A 17972-nucleotide genomic window follows, 5' to 3' on the forward strand; every position below is an offset into this window, starting at 1 on the left:
TGTTTAGTATCTAAAACCGTGCCGATCAAATACACTTCAGGGACTCTGTGATTACAATGGATATTCTCAGCTTCCTGCTAGTCCACAATCAGGCAATTTATTTATTTATTTGAAATGTAGCAGCTGGTAGCCTTGATTTGCCAGAGAGGTAAATAGGCAAAAGAAAAGTTTCCAGAAATAATCGCAGTTGGGCATTCCTGAAGGGATGGGACTCAATGTTCAGAGTCAGGGCCCAGGGAACAGAAGGGTTCCTATAGTGTCTGTTGCTCTTTGCATCCAGAGAGGATGTCATGCATCTCACAAAACAGGGCAGGCAAGTTCACATATGCAAATAGACTCATGAATACTTATTTTAAAATTTGGCCACTTGTGTTTTGAAACAGATGAGTCCATGTCTGTTTGATCTAAAATCCCAGTGAAAATCCTTGTTTGGTTTTGTGCCTCCCATTTTGAAGTGTTTGTCCTTACACAAAATTCAAAAAAGAAGAAAAAGATGTAGACTGTGAAGAGCCTTAGGTTTTGGACATTCCCAGAGTTCTTGTGGCTTCACATGTTCACACCTTGGATCCAGGAAAGGGAAGGTCTTTGCTTGCCCCATAGTCCACTTTGACTCTGAAATGAGACTTTCTTTTGATGATGTATATAACCCTATTTATCTCAGTTTTAATGAGGGCACTAGTTTGCCAAAATTTTTGCATCTTTGATCTATTAAAAAAATCACTAAACATATTAAGATACAAAACGTAATCAATACTACACAGGTCACTTTCATATTAATAGATATAATCTGGAAATTATACGTGGGCTCTCAGTTCCTTTCTAAGCCAACAAACAAAAACAAGCAACCATCATACAAATAAACGAAACAATATTCCAAAAAATACCATGAAAAAACTCTTATACATGTTTAAAAAGTCTTTTCATAAATCAGTGTTCTGTTAGCAAAAGGATATCATTTAAGCATTATTGTGTCCTAAAAACTAATTGCTAATGAGTAAAAATGTAAATATTAGAGGTCTTCAATAATTTTTTCACCTGCTTTGCCCATAAAGTCTTAAACTATTCTCTTTTTTGAGCAAAATAACCAGCTAACATCATAATGACAGGATCAGATTCACACATAATATTAACCTTAAATGTAAATGGGCTAAATGCTCCAATTAAAAGACACAGATTGGCAAATTGGATAAAGAGTCAAGACCCATCAGTATGCTGTATTCAGGAAACCCATCTCATGTGCGGAGACACACATAGGCTCAAAATAAAGGGACGGAGGAAGATCTACCAATCAAATGGAAAACAAAAAAAGGCAGGGGTTGCAATCCTAGTCTCTGAAAAAACAGACTTAAACCAACAAAGATCAAAAGAGACAAAGAAGGCCATTACATAACGGTAAAGGGATCAATTCAACAAGAAGAGCTAACTATCCTAAATATATATGCACCCAATACAGGAGCAACCAGATTCATAAAGCAAGTCCTTAGAGACCTACAAAGAGACTTAGACTCCCACACAATATTAATGGGAGACTTTAACACCCCACTGTGAACATTAGACAGATCAATGAGACAGAAAGTTAACAAGGATATCCAGGAATTGAACTCAGCTCTGCACCAAGTGGAGCTAATAGACATCTACAAACTCTCCACCCCAAATCAACAGAATATACATTCTGTTGCACCACACCGCACTTATTCCAAAATTGACCACATAGTTGGAAGTAAAGCTCTCCTCAGCAAATGTAAAAGAACAGAAATTATAACAAACTGTCTCTCAGACCACAGTGCAATCAAACTAGAACTCAGGATTAAGAAACTGACTCAAAACCGCTCAACTATATGGAAACTGAACAACCCACTCCTGAATGACTACTGGGTACATAATGAAATGAAGGCAGAAAAAAAGATGTCTTTGAAACCAACGAGAACAAAGACACAACATAGCAGAATTTCTGGGACACATTCAAAGCAGTGTATAGAGGGAAATTTATAGCACTAAATGCCCACAAGAGAAAGCAGGAAAGATCTAAAATTGATACACTAACATCACAAAAGAACTAGAGAAGCAAGAGCAAATGCATTCAAAAGCTAGCAGAAGGCAAGAAATAACTAAGATCAGAGCAGAACTGAAGGAGAGAGAGACACAAAAAACCCTTCAAAAAATCAATGAATCCAGGAGCTGGTTTTTTGAAAAGAGCAACAAAATTGATAGACCACTAGCAAGACTAATAAAGAAGAAAAGAGAGAAGAATCAAATAGACACAACAAAAAATGATAAAGGGGATATCACCACCGATCCCACAGAAATACAAACTACCATCAGAGAATACTATAAAGACCTCTACACAAATAAACTAGAAAATCTAGAAGAAATGGATAAATTCCTCAACAAATACACTCTCCCAAGACTAAACCAGGAAAAAGTTGAATCTCTGAACAGACCAACAACAGGCTCTGAAATTGAGGCAATAATTAATAGCTTACCAACCAAAAAAAGTCCAGGACCAGACAGATTCACAGCCGAATTCTACCAGAGGTACAAGGTGGAGCTGGTACCATTCCTTCTGAAACTATTCCAATCAATAGAAAAAGAGAGAATCCTCCCTAACTCATTTTATGAGGCCAGCATCATCTTGACGTGTCCGGAATTGGTGGATTCTTGGTCTCACTGACTTCAAGAATGAAGCCACGGACCCTTGCGGTGAGTGTTACAGCTCTTAAGGTGGCGCGTCTGGAGTTTGTTCCTTCTGATGTTCGCATGTGTGCCGAGTTTCTTCCTTCTGGTGGACTCCTGGTCTCGCTGGCTTCAGGGGTGAAGCTGCAGATCTTTGTGGTGAGTGTTACAGCTCATAAAAGCAGTGTGGACCCAAAAAGTGAGCAGTAGCAAGATTTATTGCAAAGAGTGAAACAACAAAGCTTCCACAGTGTAGAAGGGGACCCGAGCAGGTTGCCACTGCTGGCTCAGGCAGCCTGCTTTTATTCTCTTATCTGGTCCCACCCACATACTGCTGATTGGTAGAGCAGAGTGGTCTACTTTGACAGGGTGCTGATTGGTGTGTTTACAATCCCTGAGCTAGACACAAAGGTTCTCCACGTCCCCACCAGATTAGCTAGATACAGAGTGTCCACACAAAGGTTCTCCAAGGCCCCACCAGAGTAGCTAGATACAGAGTGTTGATTGGTGCATTCACAAACCCTGAGCTAGACACAGAGTGCTGATTGGTGTGTTTACAAACCTTGAGGTAGATACGAGTGCCGATTGGTGTATTTACAATCCCTGAGCTAGACATAAAGGTTCTCCATGTCCCCACCAGACTTAGGAGCCCAGCTGGCTTCACCCAGTGGATCCTGCACCGGGGCTGCAGGTGGAGCTGCCTGCCAGTCCTGGGCCGTGTGCCTGCACTCCTCAGCCCTTGGGTGATCCATGGGAATGGGCGCTGTGGAGCAGGGGGTGGTGCTCATCGGCGAGGCTCGGGCCGCACAGGAGCCCACGGAGTGGGTGGGAGGCTCAGGCATGGCAGTCTACAGGTCCCGAGCCCTGCCCCGTGGGAAGGCAGCTAAGGCCCGGTGAGAAATCAAGCGCAGTGCCGGCGGGCTGGCACTGCTGGGGGACGCAGTGCACCCTCCGCAGCCACTGGCCTGGGTGCTAAGCCCCTCATTGCCTGGGGCCGGCAGGGCCGGCCGGCTGCTCCAAGTGCGGGGCCCGCCAAGCCCACGCCCACCCAGAACTCCAGCTGGCCCGCAAGTGCCACGTGCAGCCCTGGTTCCTGCTCAGGTCTCTCCTTCCACACCTCCCTGCAAGCTGAGGGAGCCGGCTGCGGTCTTGACCAGCCCAGAAAGGGGCTCCCACAGTGCAGCGGTGGGCTGAAGGGCTCCTCAAGTGCCACCAAAGCGGGAGCCCAGGCAGAGGAGGCACCGAGAGCAAGTGAAGGCTGTGAGGACTGCCAGCACGCTGTCACCTATCACTGATACCAAAGCCTGGCAAAGACACAACAAAAAAAGAGAATTTTAGACCAATATCCCTGATGAACATCGAGGGAGATAAGACCATGAGCCCTCAATTCATTTATATTATGTCAACAAAGCTTTACCATGGAGTTTCATGGGATGCCCTGGATCTGTTTAAAATGCTTTTTTTCTCCTAGAAATTAGAAAATTAGCAAGAATAAATGGAACTAAAACCCAAAGCATGTTAGGTCTGATATCAATGCTTTATGAATGTAAGATAGCATTGGAAAGTGGCAGAATTGATTTATTATCCTTAATTTATGTGTTTCTCAGGCCAAGAACGTTTTCCTTGCAGATCCCTGGCTCTCAGTGAAGCACCTATAAGCAAGCGATTGCAAAAGAGAAACATTGCGTCCAAAGCCACTGATATCTCCAAATAAAGCATTACATTTTGCTTATGAGTACTAATGCCATATTGCCAGGAAATGAGATGCCACGTTTTCCATTGCTTGGGCATTTTTGAAAGGGATTACCTCAGGGCCAATGCTGCTGTTTTCCTGGCATGCCACATTATCACTGTCTACGACTTTAACTGAAGTCGCAGTTCTTCACATCCCAAAAGGAGTCAGGGTTACCGAAGCATGTCATATTGTCTTAAGTGGAAAACATTGAAACAACAGCAAAGTTTACATATGTAGTATATGCATGCACATACAATAACACTCATGTGCAGAGTACACACAAATGCACATGTATGTGCACAACAGGCAGCATCAGATGTGGAGTGTATACACATGTGCCATATGGTGGACACCCACAAGAGCATGCTGAGACCGTGGGATGCCAGGAATTCTACCTCTCTATGAGCCCAACCTTCTATCTGAGGCCTTTGTCCTTCACCTCCCATTTTCTCCTAAGCATTTCAGGCTCAATTCCCAAGTGTGAAAAGCTATAAATTTGTGAACAATGTTTGAGCTCTCAAAATAGTTGAGTTCCTTCTTTTCAGGTTTACCACTCAGTGTGAGCGCCAAAAGTGAATTCTTATTATGCAAAATTTTTGGCATTCTGAAAGTTACTGCTGTAAGACTCAGCACTCAGTCATTGGGGAGCTGCAAGCATTCTGTAAATGTGGGTTCTGCTTAATACCAACTTGACTTTTTTGGGCTAGGGTAATGTATTCAGGAATCCTTGAATATGAAGTTTAGGTTTTTGCAGGCAGACAGAGAGGAGATAAAGCCATGATTAACTTGATTTTTTTAGGTCATGCAATTTTGTTGATTAGCAAAGCTGATAGTCTGCATGTGAAGAACCTGGACTGTTTTCTGGAATTCAGATTGTTGGGTGATCACCCACCTCACCATTTCTCTTCATTTGTGGACAAAACCACAGGCAGGTACATCTCCACTGGCAGTTCCCCTGTTTGAATTATTCTCCAGATTGCTGTTGGAAGCTTCGATAGGTTGGCTTCCCATGCCAGTAAAAAAGAGTGATAGCTTCTTTGTGAACAACGCAGTTTACAATGATTTCAGCTTAGACTTTTTCATCCAATGGTTTCAGGAAAAAAGAAAGGAATTAGAAGAAAGACTACTCAAATCCTTCAGCTTCCATTCCTGTCTATTTGGAGGAAAAAAATCACAGCGAGAAGCAGACACTTTATTTTCCAGGCACTTTATTTTAGAGCTTGCTTTCCCTCCTGGAGTAGGAATACATCTTCCATGACAGTAGTAATAACAGAATACAGGGTCCAATATGAATCCTTAATATTTAAATCTATACTTATGAAAGCCAAGTTTATTCAGTTGCTCATTCACTCATATAAACACACCAAAGCAGCACAAGAAGGAAAATTATTGTCCTATGTAGGATTTTTTGTATGCTTGTTAAAAATAGCATCTATGCAGAAACAGTATCTGTAATTTATACACATGAATAGATTCCTTTACTGAAAGAATATGTTCTCCAATTTCTGGAAATTGGATCGTATTTTAAATGCACTTGAGGGTTTTAAAAGTGATTCTGTATTCATACTTTTTTTAAGGTGAAATCTTACTGTGGAGTGAATATTCACTAGCTAATCTTTTTACTAGACCTGACTTTTCACATATTAAGGTTTGAAAGCAGAGTTCACCTGTCCTGAACCCTCCGAATTTCTCAGGTGCCTGAGCCCTAGAGTCATTAGCTCTGCACACTTAGGAGAGATTTTGAGAAGCATCTGGTCCACTCCTCCACCTTCAGAGGAGTCTGGGTTGATATTTCTCAATTTTCTTCTTATACGTCTTCAGGGACTTCCCTATATAGATACTCAATGATGTTAATGTGTTTCCCTCTATTTGCAGACTAAAGAGTTTTATTTATGCCTTTTCCTCCTTGTGTTAGTCTGGATTCACTAATTAAATCAAATTCCCTTTAAAGACAAGGAGATGGAGTCTTACTCTATCGCCCAGGCTGGAGGGCAGTAGCGTGATCTTTGCTCACTGCAATCTCCGCCTCCCGGGTTCAAGCAATTCTCCAGCCTCAGCCTCCTGTGTAGCTGGGGTTACAGGAGTGTGCCACCATGCCCGGCTAGCTTTTGTATTTTTTAGTAGACAAGGGGTTTTACCACATTGGCCAGGCTGGTCTTGATCTCCTGACCTCAGGTGATCCGCCTGCCTCAGCCTCTCAGAGTTCTGGGATTACAGGCATGAGCCACCGTACCCGGCAAGACAAGGTTTTATATCATCCATATGCCAAAAAGATTCCACGAAAGTTGGTCAGTAAGTCATTCAGTTATTGTAGAATTGTTGCTTACCAGTCTCCGCAAGACTGCTTTTGCTTGATTCTACTAGGTTCTAAGTGATTAGAAGGGTTCATTCAACGAAACCTGATTATTTCATGCTTTTCACTTAATTCCGTTTAAAAATATTTTTTTCTCTGCTTCCAAATATGTAGTTCTTTCATCTGTAACCATTCAGACTTGTAGGCAAAATGTGTCTTAATGGAAGAGCTCACACAGACCTCCCTGGTTACCCTTTGCCTCTCCTCTTTTAGTTTTTACAGGAAAGGTTTCAACTTTTTTACACATCTAAGAGGCTAATCAAATCCAACAATCTGGCCTGGTGTAGTGGCTCATGCCTGTAATCCCACACTTTGGGAGGCCTAGGTGGGCTGATCACCTGAGGTCAGGAGTTTGAGATCAGCCTGGCCAACATGGTGAAAGCCCGTTTCTAATAAAAATTAGTAAATTAGCAGGGCATGGTGGCACGCACCTGTAATCCCAGCTACTTGGGAGGCTGGAGGCTGAGGCAGGAGAATTTCTTGAACCCAGGGGGTGGGAGACCGAGATTGTGCCACTGCACATGCCTGGGCAACTCTGTCTCAAAAAAAAAAAAAAAAAAATCCAAGAATCTGCCCACAACCACAGTGTGGATCTCAGGACTAAAGCAAAAGGTTCAAACCATAGACAAGTGTGAAATGCTCTATTCTCTTCAGAAATTCCCATGGAGATAACTACTTTTTTTCCATCAAATTTTTTTTTTTTCAGTGAAACCTATCTAGAGGGGCACTTTCTTTTTGAATTTCTCTGAGAAAGATCTTTCTCCCCTGTAGTGTCTGACCAGGGTTACCAGTCCAAGGACTGAGACTTCCTGCAGAGCTTTTCTCTACTTGTTGCTGGGAATGTCAGTAAAACATGAGATTTCTGGGATTTTCCAGATGTTCTCTCCTGTGTGGATAACACTGTACAGCACACACTGACTGATTCCTTGTGCTAAGCCTGTGTGAGGCAAGAGGCCGGGGCTTTTCTGAAAGCATTCCTGGGTTTGCTCATGTCCAGTCTCAGCCACGCCCTCCCCAAATGGTCAAAAGGCAGCAGGTCTCAGGCTCCCTGAAGTGTAGGTTCATGAACCGCAGAGGCCCTGGCAGCTTTGGGGACATCTTGCTTTCTGTGGTACCCTTTCTGCATTTTCTGTAAGTGGGATGAAGCTATGAGGGGGAGTGAAGACCCTCTGGCTTCACAATTACCAGTTCAGAGAATGAAACCAATTTCTGCCTTAGCTTGGGCTGCTGTAACAAGAGTACCCTAGACTGGATGGCTTAAACAGTGAACATTTATTTCTCATAGTTCCGGAGGCTGGAAGTCCAAGCGCGAGTATTGGCAGATCTGGTGTCTCATGAGGGACTACTTTCTGGTTTGCAAATGGCTACTGCTATGGTTTGAATGTGTCCCCTAAAGTTCATGTGTTGGAAACTTAATCTCCAATGCAACAGTGTTGAGAGGTGGGACCTTTAAGAGGCAATTAAATAGTGAGGGTTCTGCCCTCACGAACTGATTAATCCATTATCTTGGTAGGGGTTTGTTATCATAGGAGTGGGTCCGAGTCTAAGTCCCTTCCTCTGTTGCATACATGCACTCTTGCCCTTCTACCTGCCACCATGGGATGATGCAACAAGAAGGCCCTTATTAGATGGGAGCCACTAGACCTTGGGCTCCCCAGCCTGCAGAACTGCAATAAATAAATCCCTGTTCTTTATACATTCTTCAGTCTCAGGCATTCTGTTATAGCAACACAAAATGGATGAAGAAAACTGGTACCAAGAGGTAGGGCTGTTGCTATAATAAATACCTGAAAATGTGGAAGTAGCTTTTTAACTGGGTAATGGGGTAGAGACTGGAAGAATATGGAGAAGCAGATGTGAAAAAGCCAAGACTGCAGTGAATGGAGCATTAAAGGCAATTCTGGCAATGACTCAGAGATAAGATATGTAGGGAAAGTCTAGAACTTCTTGGAGATTCCTTAAGTGGTCATGATGAGAATGTTGGTAGATATACGGATGGTAAGGGCTATTCTGAAGAGGTCTCTGATGGCACTGAGGAATAAGGTATTGGAAACCAGAGTGAAGGCCATTCTTGCTATAATGTAGGAAAGAATTTGGTGGAATTGTGTCTGTGTCCTGGGATTTTTGGAAGGGGGATTTTAAGAGCAATGGACTAGGACGTGTGGCAGAAGAAATTTCCAGGCAAAATATTGAAGGAACTGCATGGCTGCTTTTAACCACATGCAGTAAGATGTGGGAGAAAAGAGACATAAAGATAGAACTTATAATGGAGGGAAAAGCAGAACTGCAGAGCTACCAGCTTGTGGCATCAGCCTTGGAGAGCCACAGACATGAGGGTCCAACCCATGAGAACTTCAGGGTGCACTGAACCCAGGAAAGTCCAGTGTGCCCAGGATTTGAGAATCAATGGAGATTATTCTCCAGCTTTGAGACTTAATGTTGTTTTCCCTGTTGGATTTTAGACTTATTTGGGACCAGCTACCCCTTTCTTTCTTCTTGCCGATTTCCCTCTTTTGGAATGGGAATGTATCGTATGCCTCGCCTACCATTGTATTTTGCCAGCACATGACTTGTTAATTTCACAGGCTCACAGGTGAACAGGAATTTGCCTCAGGGTGAATTGTGCCTTGAGTCTCATCCACATTTGATTTACAGGAGACTGTAGACCTTTGCATTGATACTGGAGAGAGTTAAGGCTTTTGGGACTATGGGGATGACATGAATGTTCTTTGCATGTGAGAAAAACATGAATATTGGGGTCCATGGGTGAAATGTTATGGTTTCAATGTGTCCCCCAAAGTTCTTATGTTGGAAACTTAATCCTTAATGCAACAGTGCTGAGAGGTGAAACCTTTAAGTGCTTTTTTTGGTGGATATCCCTACTACAAACTGTACTCTTGATTTCTTCCTCCTCTTCCTCCTCTTCTTCTCCTTCTCCTCCTTCTCCTTCTCCTTCTCCTTCCTTCTTCTTCTTCTTCCTCTTCTTCTTCTTCCTCTTCTTCTTCTTCTTCGCCTCTTCCTCCTCCTTCTCCTTCTCCTTTTTTTTTGACACGGGGTCTCACTCTATTGCCCAACTGGAGTGCAATGGTGCTATCTCAGCTCACTGCCATCTCCACCTCTTGGGCTCAGGTGACTCTCTTGCCTCTGCTTCCCAGGTATTTGAGACTACAGGCTCATGCCACCACATCCAGCTGGTTTTGTAGAGATGGGGTTTCTCCATGTTGTCCAGGCTGGTCTTGAACTTCTGAGCTCAAGTGATCCCCCTGCCTCAGCTCCCAAAGTGCTGGGATTAGAGGCATGAGCCACCATGCCTGGCCTGATTTATCCCTTTTGAGTAAACAGATCTCATGACAAGTAGTCTGGTCTGGGCAGCAAAAGGTCACCAATTCATGCTTTTTCACCCCATCTTTCTAGTTTTTACACCCTGCCCTGCAAGTGCAGTCACACATTTCATCCTTCCCTTTGTGAGCACTGTCGGTACAATGCCTGGGGAGGGAACAATGGGCTGCTGAGATCGAGGCCCTCAGTGCCACCTGGCCCAAGAGCAGGCACTACTGTTAACTCTCTCACACTTTTCTGTGAACTCTCATGTCTGTATGTACATGAATAAAAATCTTTTTTCTTGCTAACTTGTGTTTGGTCAGTTTAATTCACAGGCCCTGAGTACTTAACCTAAGAAGGTAAAAGTTTTCCTTCCCAATGATATCCTCACCTAAGAAGGAGGAGGGCTGAGGCCAGAACCTTCCAGAACACTCACAGACCTTGTCCAGAGGAGAGAAATTAGAAAACTTGGAAGAGACTGATGGAGTAGTCAGGAAAGAAGGAGGAGACTTGGAGGGTGCAGGGAAGGTTTCAGGATCAGGGTGAGGGACAGTGAAAAATCTCTCAGAGAGTTGGAGGGACTAATGTTTACTGTGTATTACCTGTTTTCTACACTGCACCAAGCTTGTCAAACACCATTTCATTTAACCTGACAGCAAGCCAGCACCTGAGAGAAGGCCCCAACCTCATTTTATAATTGTGGAGAGGGTGAGTGCCTTTGCCAAAGTCATTCATCTATGAGGAAAGGAGCAGAGGTCAGATCCAGAGGTGCAAACCCCTGTTTTTCTGCTATATGACGTGCTGTGTCATCTGTTTCTTCAAACCAGGAGAAAATCCTGAAAACTATGCATTTAGCTTCTGGGTAATCTTCTTGTCCTAAACCAGGGTTCAAGAAACTACGGCTGGTGGGAGAAATCTGGCCCACTGCCTATCTCTGTAAATAAAGTTTTGTTGGCACACACCATGCCCATTCATTGATGCCATCTCAATACAGCAGCAGAGTTGAATTGTTTTGAAGGAGACACACAAAGCCTAACAATTTACCATTGGCCTTTTGGAGGAAGTTTGCTGATTCCTGCCTTAAATCATGAGGCTGCATAAAAAATATTATAGATTAGGAATCCTAATTCAGTTTAGTGTAAAATTCTTGCCTTATAATGAAAATGTACTTACAGAGAAAATCAGATCTAGTACCTAAGCATCTACCAGGGAATAATACCAGCTACTCAATACCATACTTAATTGGGCTGGTTTTTTTTTTTTTTTTTTTTTTAAGATTTGGAAGAAACTCAGAAACTGAGAAGGGTCAGGTCTGGTGCATCTCTCAAGAACACAGGAAGGGTAGGGATGGGGAGTTAGAAAAGATGAGGGGCATGATATTTAAAAGATAGCAAGCAATCCCCAAGGACCATGGATTTAGCACACAATAGACACTGGCTAATTTGTCCCCCACCCATTAGCCAGGACCCCAGGACCTTGAAGAAGGACATATGTCTTATTTTTCTGCTGTGTCTGGCAGTGCCATGGGCTCCTCGGAGGCAAGGGGGCGTCCCCTGGGCTGGCAGCCTCCTGTGTTGGGAGCACAGTGGGCTGTCTGAGGTGGCAGTCCTGCTGGGGCACATCTGTCCCTCTCAATATTCACACTGCTAATGTCTCACTCTGGTGACAAATGCAAATTGGGCTGCTTCGTCCAAACATGTCAGCCTATTTAGCAGGTGCATAGGTATTGGCACAAGGCACCGGCTGTCCCAGTTTCTTCTGTTCTTAACCTGCATCCACTCAGCGGTCTCCCGTCCTTCAGGATTGCTGATGGGGTAGTCTAGTTGTGGAGAACCAGCAGGAAAACCCTTTCTAAGAAAAGAAAGGTCTAGGGTTATTAGGAGAGGTTTATCATGGGCTATTCTCCATAAAAACGAATTGACTTCCTCTGGTCAAATATCGCGTAAAACCAGACAATAATATACCTTGATCTTAAAGAAAATGTATGGCACTTACTATGCCCCCAGGGAAGAATGGCATATATAATTACAACTCTGGAGATTCGAAAAAAGACAACTTGGATTTTTTATCTGTTTAAATGCATGTTTGTTGATTAAATGTAGTTTTTTAATAAACAATATAATCAGATCAAAACTTTGCTTTTCCTTACATTTAATTGAATGTACACCCTTAAGTAATTTTCTCTCATATTCCACAAATTTAAAAGCATAGAAAAATTCTGAGTTTCTCAGATATTTGATAGTGATATTGTGATAAGTAAAGCTTGGAAATTCAATTAACGATGATGTCACTGTCATTAACAAATGCTCCCACATTCCTGGGTCCCAGAAAGGCTTGAATTATATTTGTCATAATATAAATCCATTTAAAGTGTTTTTGATGCCGATAATGTATTTGTTTAATAAACATAGGTTAATTTTGAAGGTGTAGGGTGGCAAAGAGGTTAAACAAAATATTACTTGATAATGATAAATGATTTATACTTTGCATTCATTTGACTCTCAATATATATTTTACAATGCCAAATAAGTCATTTTTTACTGCTAACATCTCACTGATGATTTCAAAGCACGATAAGGGGTGATATCAATTGCACTGTTCTCCTGGCTGGAAATTTTGTGTGGGGCACAAGAGATATACTTTTCAAATTTAAGCTCAATATTATAACTTTTGTATAGAAACTTAGTATATGCCTTCTTGAGTAAGGAAAATTTGGACTCCCCCACACAGAATTTTATTAGTAAGAAAAATCTAAACTACTAAAATTTTTAGAATTTCTGCAATACATTCTTACTCTGCCTAAGTTTCTACAAAATAATCAATGAGAAAAAATTTTAGAATTTGAATACGTAATTTTCTTATAGTTTGCTTTATGCTTTATTTTCATGAGATCAAATAGTCAGATAAAAATTTCAGCAATTACTTCGATGGCCAAACACAGGCGTTAGACACCAGTGACAAACATCTGGATTATCACCCTTGCTTTCCTGCATGTACCTGGTGCTATGTAGTTCAGTCTATGTGTGCTAAGGGTTTCTGATGGATTTTAAGAAAGATTCTTTACCTTTTGATTGTAGCACAAATCCTGTATGGTTAGTGTTTAAATGTTTTTCTTCCCCAAAGGCCATTTAGTCCCTGAAATCAGGTCACTGTGCTCCTTCTGTTTGAGGGACTCAACTTGCCCATGTGAGGATTCACAGATCCCCCGTGCTATGCACTTGTCTTGAGAGAACAAAGCTAAATGGAGGGAGAAGAGAGCTGTCTAAGAATCAGAGAGAGAAAGAGCGATGGGGTGGGAGTGCACGGTGCCTGTGGCTGCTGAAAGCCTGAGAGCCTTGTCAATGGTCTGGAATAGTCCAAAGAGTCACCATGGCCACATGGGCACCCCTTAGGCTCTGGGGCCTCTTTCCATCAGCGCAGCACTCACCACCAGCTCCATAACAAAAGTGACCAGCACTTATCTTTCTCTTCTTCTTGAAGCATTCAGCCTCTTAGGGTGACAGCCAATGGGACCATCTCCCGTTCTGCCTGGTGAGGGCTCCTGTGGGCTACCTCAGCCCCTGCCTTCCCTTCTCTGCCTTGGGCCACATACCTGGCTGTCCGAAAATCCCAGCTCCTGTGCACCGTTGTTTATTTTTCTCCCACCACTTTCCCCAGAGTCCCAAATTTAAGAACTAAGCCTTTAGGACTTTGAAGTGCTAAGTGCCCTCATTTGCAGCTCTCTGCTCTGGACTAGTCAAAGCACAAACATGAAGTGCCGCCCAGTGAGAACTTTCCAGGTGCTGTGGACAAGCTCCAGGCCTCCGCTTCCCGCAGCCACACCTCTGCCTGGAGCCCAGCCTGCTCCATCCAAATCCTTGCAGAGGAGGGACTGTGGTCTGTGTAGTGGGCACCAGGGATGAGAAGGTGGCGTAGGATTGGGCGCACAGCCCTACCGAGATGGCACGTGGACCTAGGCTGCCAACTTTTTCGTTTTTTTTTTTTTCTTTTTTGAGACAGTCTCGCTCTGTCACCCAGGCTGGAGTGTAGTGGAATGATCTCAGCTCACTGCAAGCTCTGTCACTGCAAGCTCTGTCTCCCGGGCTCCAGCAATTCTCCTGCCTCAGCCTCCCAAGTAGCTGGGATTATAGGTGTCCACCACCATGCCTGGCTAATTTTTGTAGTTTTAGTAAAGATAGGGTTTCACCATATTGGCCTGGCTGGTCTTAAACTCCTGACTTCAGGTGATCTGCCCACCTTGGCCTCCCGAAGTGCTGGAATTACAGGCATGAGCCACCGCACCCAGCCAACTTTTTTTCATAAGTGAACAAAGTTCATCTCATTTCTCGAAGGGGAAGAAGAAAAGGGGGAAGAAAACTGCAGGCATGTTCTGAGAATTGATTCCTTTTTTGTCTGTTAGTGGCATCACCTTATATAAACGTTCTACAATATACATGTGAAAAACTCTATGCCCACTTTTGAATGCCATGGACTCAATTCACATGATTGAACACAGCATCAGTATCACCCCAGGAATGTCTTCAATCTCCACAGAAACCTCAGCCTGTACTCAACATCACAGGGGTGTAGCTCTGGGCCCTTTTCTTAACTTGAGGTCAAATGTCTACTTTTTTTAAACCCTGAGTTTTATCTAACCCTGTTTCTTGGAGGTCTATCGGAAGAGTTGGGCCTGTTTACATGCCTCTTTGAAAGAGCTGAATACTTGGTGTATTAGCACAGGAAGTTGAAAAGAGTCTTCGGGAAGGTTTTGGGGGTTAAATTATTTCAGATGCTCCATTCAGAATGAAGTCAGTACTTCAAGGTCTGAATGCAAATGGATTTGGTCTATGTATTAGGGAGAAAAGCTGTCATTTGGAGTCTGTCTACCAAACTGTGGGATCCGGAAGGACTCAGCCTGTCCAGAGGCTGCAGACTTATGCGCCTTCAGGAGATACGGGGAGGGCAGGTGGTGGTGGCCATGCCATGCCCCATGTGTTGCAGGCCGTACCTAGGTCAGTTGGATGCAGTTTGTTCTAACACATCATCACGGTAGCCAAGGAAAAGGGCCTGCAGTCTGTCCACCTGGTAGATGAATCCACAAGGAACAGAAGCCAAGGGCCATCCCTTGATTTGCCAACCTCACCCAGCTCATCTACTAGAGACCCCACCAGAACCTGGGCTACTGATCCCAACCCAGGTGCTTCCCATCTCTGCCTCGAGCCCCACAGGTGGAAAATGCCCATTTACAGTTTTGTGCATGTTCATCATTCCCCTCTTCTTCATCTGAGCCTCCGCCTCTCTCATGTGTAAATCGCTAGAGCACTTTGTACCCATACGGTTGGTGCAAGGATGAAAAGAAATGACATGTTAAAAAACAAAAAAAGGCCGGGTGCGGTGGCTCACACCTGTAATCCCAGCACTTTGGGAGGCCAAGGCGGGCAGATCACGAGGTCAGGAGATCGAGACCATCCTGGCTAACACGTTGAAACCCCGTCTCTACTAAAAAATACAAAAAATTAGCCAGGTGTGGTGGCAGGTGCCTGTAGTCCCAGCTACTTGGGAGGCTGAGGCAGAAGAATGGTGTGAACCCAGGAGGCAGAGCTTGCAGTGAGCTGAGATCGTGCCACCACACTCCAGCCTGGGCAACAGAGCGAGACTCCATCTCAAAAAAAAAAAGAAAAATGCAGCAACTGTAATACAGTAGGTAGCAAACGTTCTCTGCCTCTTTCACTCTTTCTTTTCCTCCTTTCTTTCCCTGATACCTCATTCCTCTCTTTCCATTAGCCCTTTCTCTCCTCTCTTCCCTCCCTCTCCTCCCCTCCTCTCTTCACTTTTTCTTACTTGTCTTTGTTGTTCTTGAGAGAAGTAGCATTGTGTTCTACATGTAACAGGTATTCAATAAATTTTGAGAATCTAAAATAAAAGTAGAAAATATTTTTTAAAAATTTGAGTGAAAGGACTAATGCAAAGTGTGCTATGGTCAGTGATAGAACAGATAGCTGTTACATACTGCAAGACAACAGAGGCCTAAGTCACAGTGTCATTTATACCCTTCTCTCTACAAGTAGTGGTCCTGAGTCTGCGCTCCGAAGGGTCTTTCTGGCAATGGTAATAGGTTATCCTTAATGCACTTGTAAAGAGGCTGGCAGGGTCTGTGGAACAGTTGGCTGACTGTGCAGAGCTCATTGAAGCGTTTGTGAACCAAAGACTCTGCTTGGCCTTGGTAGCACCGTGCTCCATCCAATTGACTTGTTTGTCATTTATGATGCTAGGTCTTGGTATTCAATGCTGGAAGGAAAACCAGCAGAAGACTGTGGCCCACCATTGTCAGAAGTGGGTGGCTCCTCTCATAGTCTGTCTCGCAGGTGCAGGGATGCCAGTCATCTTGCCCTTGGGAGAACACAGGAGAAGCAGAGGCCAGGGGACTTTGCAGCACTGCTGTTTCTTTCTCCTTGGCACTGTCCTGGAGCAGCGACTGGAGGTGGGGCAAGACACATCGCACCACCTCCCTCCATCCTCCCATTGCCAACGGTGAGCACCTACTGCACCTCCTGTTTGGTCATCTCATCTTCAGACTCTCCAGTTTGTTCCTCTACAAGAAACACTCGTGGGGTTGGTGGGCTGTGGCTGAGTAAGGCCCCTCTCCAGGAGGAGAGAGCTATGTCACAGCTCTTTGTTCACCATTCTCTCTCTTTTCCGAAGAATTCTAATTTCAATCCTAGCATTATTTCTCTTGCCAAAAGACATAATGAACATTTTAGGAAACTACTCAAAGTCATAATAGAAATTTTTAAAATGTGTATTTACATCATCCTTATTACATGTCAGTGCTTTATCCACTTAAGTTGTTCAATACTCACAATGTTTGGAGAAAATTATCATTATCATCATTCTCTGTTACACTTGAGAAAAAGGAAGCCTGGAGAGGTTAGGTCCTGCCCACAGTCACACAGCTGGGTTAATGGTGGGGTCCACACTTGAAAGCCTGTGTAGTTTGGCTCCACAGCCAGGCCACTGAGCACCACACCAGGCTGCCTTCACCAGGGTATCAGAGAAATTGGAGTGTGAGCGTGCCAGGCCTCGTTTTCTTTTTCTTTTTTAAGACAGAGTCTCACTCTGTCACCCAGGCTGGAGTACAATGGCGTGATCTCAGCTCACTGCAACCTCCACCTCCCAGGTTCAAGTTATTCTCCTGCCTCAGCCTCCTGAATAGCTGGGGCTACAGGTGCCTGCCACTATGCCTGGCTAATTTTTTGTATTTTTAGTAGAGACAGGGTTTCACCATGTTAGCCAGGATGGTCTCGATCTCCTGACCTCGTGATCCACCCACCTCGGCCTCCCAAAGTGTTGTGATTACAGGCGTGAGCCACCGCACCTAGCCTCAGGCCTTTTTTTTATACTCTGCAAGTTACAGCTCTCCTCATTTCAACTATTTTACGTTACGACATGCCACAGCATCCATGGTTCCACCTGCCCCTCCCATGATACCCCATCTTAGTCTGTTTGGGCTACTATAACAAAAACACTATGGTTGGGCACAGTAGCACATGCCTGTAATCCCAACACTTTGGGAGGCCAAGGCAGGTGGATCATTTGAGGTCAGGAGTTCAAGACCAGCCTGGTCAACATGGTGAAACCCCATCTGTACTAAAAACACAAAAATTAGCCAGGCAGTAGTGGTGCACACTTGTAATCCCAGCTAATTGGTAGGTTGAGGCACGAGGATTGCTTGAGCCTGGGAGGTGGAGGTTGTGGTGAGCTGAGATTGTGCCACTGCACTCCAGCCTGGGTGACAGAGCAAGACTCCATCTCAGTCCCCCGCCCCCACCACAAAGAAATATTTCTCACGGTTCTGGAACCTGGAAGTCCAAGATCAAGTTGCTGGCCCATATGGTGTCTGGTGAGGATCAT

The sequence above is a fragment of the Hylobates moloch genome, unplaced genomic scaffold (assembly GCF_009828535.3).
Source record: "Hylobates moloch isolate HMO894 unplaced genomic scaffold, HMol_V3 SCAFFOLD_15, whole genome shotgun sequence".
NCBI classification, from domain to species: Eukaryota; Metazoa; Chordata; class Mammalia; order Primates; family Hylobatidae; genus Hylobates; species Hylobates moloch.